At 40.8% G+C, this 5,109-nt stretch overlaps 1 pseudogene; it reads left to right on the top strand.

The window, feature by feature from the left end:
- The first annotated feature begins 2,563 nt into the window (after nucleotides 1–2,563).
- On the top strand, nucleotides 2,564–2,900 carry LOC101538574 (60S ribosomal protein L37a-like; annotated as a pseudogene).
- The last annotated feature ends 2,209 nt before the right edge of the window (nucleotides 2,901–5,109 follow it).

Raw genomic sequence — 5,109 nt, 5'->3', positions numbered from 1 at the left:
CCTAGTTTTGACACCTGACACTGTCTGGTCCCTTGACCACTGCCAGTGTTATCTTGGTGGTTCTTGTGTACCACTGGACTCAAGCACCAATCAATGTGGTCTCTCAAAACAAAAATATTAAGAACCTGAGAATGTGTCATTTTAAATCATAGCCACATCCTTTGTACATTCACATTGACATTACCATCCTCAGTTTAAGGACAGTACATTTTTGTTTTTGTTTTGGAGCCACCCCCGGTAGTGCTTTCCTGGGCCTGAGCTCAGGGATCACTCCTGGTGGGCTTGTGGGACCATATAGGAAGCTTGGTATTGAACCCAGATTGGCTGTATGCAAGGCAAATTCCCTACTCACTGTACTATCTCTCTGGCCTCATGACAGTGTTTTTCTTTTTCTTTTTTTTTTTGCTTTTTGGTTCACAGGGATTACTCCTGGCTTAGGAATTCCACTTAGGAATTACTCCCGGCAGTGCTTGGGGGACCATATAGGATGATGAGAATCGAACCCGGGTCGACCGCATGCAAGACAAACACTCTACCCATTGTGCTATTGCTCCAGCCCCGTGACAGTGCTTTTAGAAAAGGATAATTGGAGCCCAAATAGGATGGTTTAAATTTTAGATTTTAAAAAAGTTGAATTTTCTCTTCATTGGAAAAATGCAAACTGATATGAGAGAAAAAGTGCAGATATACATATTGGGGGACGATAGAACAGTGGCAGGGTGTTTGCCTTGCACACGACTGACCCGGGTTCGATTCTTCTGCCCCTCTCAGAGAGCCTGGCAAGCTGCCGAGAGTATCCCGCCCGCACAGCAGAGCCTGGCAAGCTACCTGTGGCATATTCGATATGCCAAAAACAGTTAAAAAGTCTCAAAAAAAAAAAGATGTTACTGGTGCCCACTCCAGCAAATCAAAGAGCAACAGATGACAGTGACAGTGACATATAGTGGGAGAGGAGGTTGCAATAGGTGGCAATAGGTACAATGTATTTTATAATCTATCAAAACTTAAGTGCAGGCACAACATTTTTTTTTATTTTTAAAATTTTTTTTTATTGAGGGGCCGGAGCGATAGCACAGCGGGGAGGGCGTTTGCCTTGCACGCGGCCGACCTGGGTTCGATCCCCGGCATCCCATATGGTCCCCCAAGCACCGCCAGGAGTAATTCCTGAGTGCAGAGCCAGGAGTAACCCCTGAGCATCGCTGGGTGTGACCCAAAAAGCAAAAAAAAAAAAAAAAATTTTATTGAGTCACCATGTGGAAAGTTACAAAGTTTTCAGGTTTAAGTCTCAGTTATATGATGCTCGAACACCCATCCCTTCACCAGTGCACATATTCCACCACCAAGAATCACAGTATAGCTCCACCCCGCACCCCCACACCCCTAGACCCCCCACGCCCCTAGCCCTCCCCACCCTTAGCCCCCCAACCTGTGTAACTAATAAATTTCACTTTACTTTCACTTTGATTGCATTCAATATTCCAACAAAACTCACTATTATTGTTTGGAGAGTCCCCTAAAGTCGGACCTGCTGAAAAGGAAGCATTAGATAATTTGTTTTCCATTGCTGAGAATGAAGAGGTATGAGGTCGAGTGACCACACTTAGCGGCCGGCCTCACGGTTTTGGGTTTCTGTATTTTAGTATTTTAGTAACTAAGTCCAGAGAGATATCTGCCAGAAGTTGCATCATTGCCAACTTGTACTTCTCAGTTACATTATATTCCACATATGAGTGCAATCTTTCTATGTCTGTCTCTTTCTTTCTGACTCATTTCACTCAACATGATACTTTCCATGTTGATCCATTTATATGCAAATTTCATGACTTCATGTTTTCTGACAGCTACATAGTATTCCATTGTGCAGGCACAACATTTTTTTAAAAGTAGTGCTAAATTTTCTGAAGGCATAAAAATTTTACATTAACTTGTGATGTAAGTTATTATCAACAGGCATTGGTTTTCAGACACATTGAAACAAAGATTTTTATAAGTTGAAGCTAGATTATCTACTGTTAAATAATAGCATATCCCAATTCATATGTAAATAAATTGGTGGATAGAGATTTCTAAATAGTAAACATTTTCCCCATAAGTGGATTTTAACCTATTATCATGGGCAATAAGTCACTTTGACTTATTAATTTGATACTTGACTTGCTCATAATATATCATTAAAGTTTTCATAACAATTCATGGCATTCTTTTTTAACAATACCATGACTCCTAGATGTTCTTTTCCTTAAAAACACTGGAAATTTCAACTAGCACCAAACAGCTCAGTAAATCTTAAGACAATGACTTTAGAGGCATGGTTAGGAGATATATATTATTACAAGCAATATAAAATAAATATGTGCCTGCTAAGGGGGCAGGCTTGGGAAATAGGTGGGAAACCAAGGACATTGGTGGATGGAAGCTCACATAGTGGTGGGATTAGTGTTGGACCAGGAGCACCCAAAGAACTGTATTATGAACAACTTTGAAGATCACAGTGTTTAACTTACAAACAAATTAAAAAATATTAAAAACAGCCTCTCTGCGTCCTGGGCTGGGTGGCAGCGCGATGGCTAAACGCACCAAGAAGGTGGGGATCGTGGGTAAGTACGGGACGCGTTTTACGGTGCCTCCCTCCGGAAGATGGTGAAGAAGATTGAGAGCAGCCAGCACGCCAAGTACACGTGCTCATTCTGCGGCAAGACCAAGATGAAGAGACGGGCCGTGGGCATTTGGCACTGTGGTTCCTACATGAAAACCGTCGCCGGAGGCGCCTGGACCTACAATACCACTTCTGCTGTCACAGTCAAATCTGCCATCAGAAGACTGAAGGAATTGAAAGACCAGTAGATCTGCCATCAGAAGCATTGCTAGCCTATAATAAATGGGTTAATTTATGAAAAAAATATTGAAAACAATAGACTAAGACCATTGCTCTAATAGCTTATATGCAAATTTGAGTTTAATAACAACAAAGGAATCCAGGAATGCCCGGATCCTGAGCAACAATGGGAGACTACACGTGGACAGTGACAAAAGGGTGCTGTATGCAAGGCAGTGTGAATATATTTAGCAACTTCTCAAACCTTATCAAATAAAATTTCAGTAAGTGAGATGCAGTCAATTTTCCCCCCTTTACTTCCAGTGCTCTGTCTTTAATTACTCTATGCATTTCTAGAAGAAGGCCTGTTTTTTTAAAAAAAGTACTTGTTACTCCTTAAAATCTAGAGTGTCAGGGCCAGAGAGATAGTACAGGAGGTTGGGTACTTTCCCTTGAAGGAGACTGATACAACTTTGATCCTAAGCATTCCATATGGCCCCCTGAGCACCACCAGGAGTGATTCTTAAGCCTACAGCCAGGAGTAAGCTCTGAGCACAGCCAGGTGTGGCTCGAAAATAAAACAAAATGAAACAAACAATCTAGAATGTCTGAAAAGACCATAAATTCTATTTATTTTGAAACAATGAGAACTATCATTGTAACAAGCATTTACTGCATGGCTGTCAATGATAGTAAATAAATTTAGACTCTCATTTGCTTCCTTAGAGACAGGTTTTATTTTTTAATTTTTTTTTATTTCTTTTATTAATTCACCATGTGGAAAGTTACAAAGCCTTCAGGTTTAAGTCTCAGTTATACAATGCTCAAACACCCGCCCCTTCACCAGTGCACATATTCCACCACCAAGAATCATAATATACCACCCCCTTCCCCCCACCTCCCCAGCCCCCCACCCTGCATGTGTAACTGGTAAATTTCACTTTGCTTTCACTCTACTTTGATTACATTCAATATTTCAATAAAAAATTCACTATTATTGATTTGGAGTTTCTCCCCCCTAAAGCCGATCTGCTGAAAAGAAAGCATTTGGTAATTTGTTTTCCATTGCTGAGAATGAAGAGATATGAGGTCAGGAGGCCGCACTAGCAGCAGCATAGTTTTGGATTTCTGTATTTTAGTAATTAAGTCTAGTGAAATGTCTGCCAGGAATCACAACATTGTAAGCTTGTACCTTTCAGCTACTTTATATTCCACATATGAGTGCGATCTTTCTATGTCTGTCTCTTTCTTTCTGACTCATTTCACTCAGCATGATACTTTCCATGTTGATCCACTTATATGCAAATTTAATGACTTCATGTTTTCTGACAGCTACATAGTATTCCATTGTGTAAATATACCAGAGTTTCTAACCCAATCAAAAAATGGGCTGATGAAATGAACAGAAACTTTTCCAAAGAAGAAATCCGAATGGCTAAGAGGCACATGAGAAAATGTTCAACATCACTAATCATCAGGGAGATGCAGATCAAAACAACAATGAGATATCATCTCACACCACAGAGACTGGCCCACATCCCCAAAAACAAAAGCAACCGGTGTTGGCGTGGATGTGGGGAGAAAGGGACTCTCCTTCACTGCTGGTGGGAATGCCGACTAGTTCAGCCCTTTTGGAAAACAATATGGACGATTCTCAAAAAGTTAGAAATTGAGCTCCCATTTGACCCAGCAATACCACTCCTGGGAATATATCCCAGAGAGGCAAAAAGGTATAGTAGAGATGACATCTGCATTTCCATGTTCATTGCCGCTCTGTTCACAATAGCCACAATATGGAAAAAACCAGAGTGCCCGAAAACAGATGATTGGCTATAGAGACAGGTTTTAAATGTTACTTTGCACCGCTTTTCTAAATAATTATTTGTATCGACCTTCCTAAGAGAGAATAAGTAGTTAACTTTCAGATTCTCTTGTAGTTTTCCCACTTTTTGAGAAGAGCTGGAGAATATACCCACATATCAAAAAAATCATTGACAAGGAAATCTGAATAATAGCTAAAGGCAGGGAAGATGCCATGGAAAACTTTATATATTGACCACGGCTTGATTGCTATTTGAAAAAACTTTGTCCATTAGTGTTTAAAAAATGGAAAAAGATTGGGGCTGGAGCAATAGCACAGCGAGTAGGGCGTTTGCCTTGCATGCAGCCGACCTGGGTTTGATTCCCAGCATCCCATACGGTCCCCAAGCACTGCCAGGAGTAATTCCTGAGTGCAGAGCCAGGAGTAACCCCTGAGCAATGCTAAGTGTGACCCAAAAAGCAAAAAAAAAATG

Source organism: Sorex araneus, chromosome 1 (genome assembly GCF_027595985.1).
Source record: "Sorex araneus isolate mSorAra2 chromosome 1, mSorAra2.pri, whole genome shotgun sequence".
NCBI classification, from domain to species: domain Eukaryota; kingdom Metazoa; phylum Chordata; class Mammalia; order Eulipotyphla; family Soricidae; genus Sorex; species Sorex araneus.
Note: the sequence above shows the minus strand (reverse complement) of the source record. Positions and strands in the feature narration are given on the sequence as shown.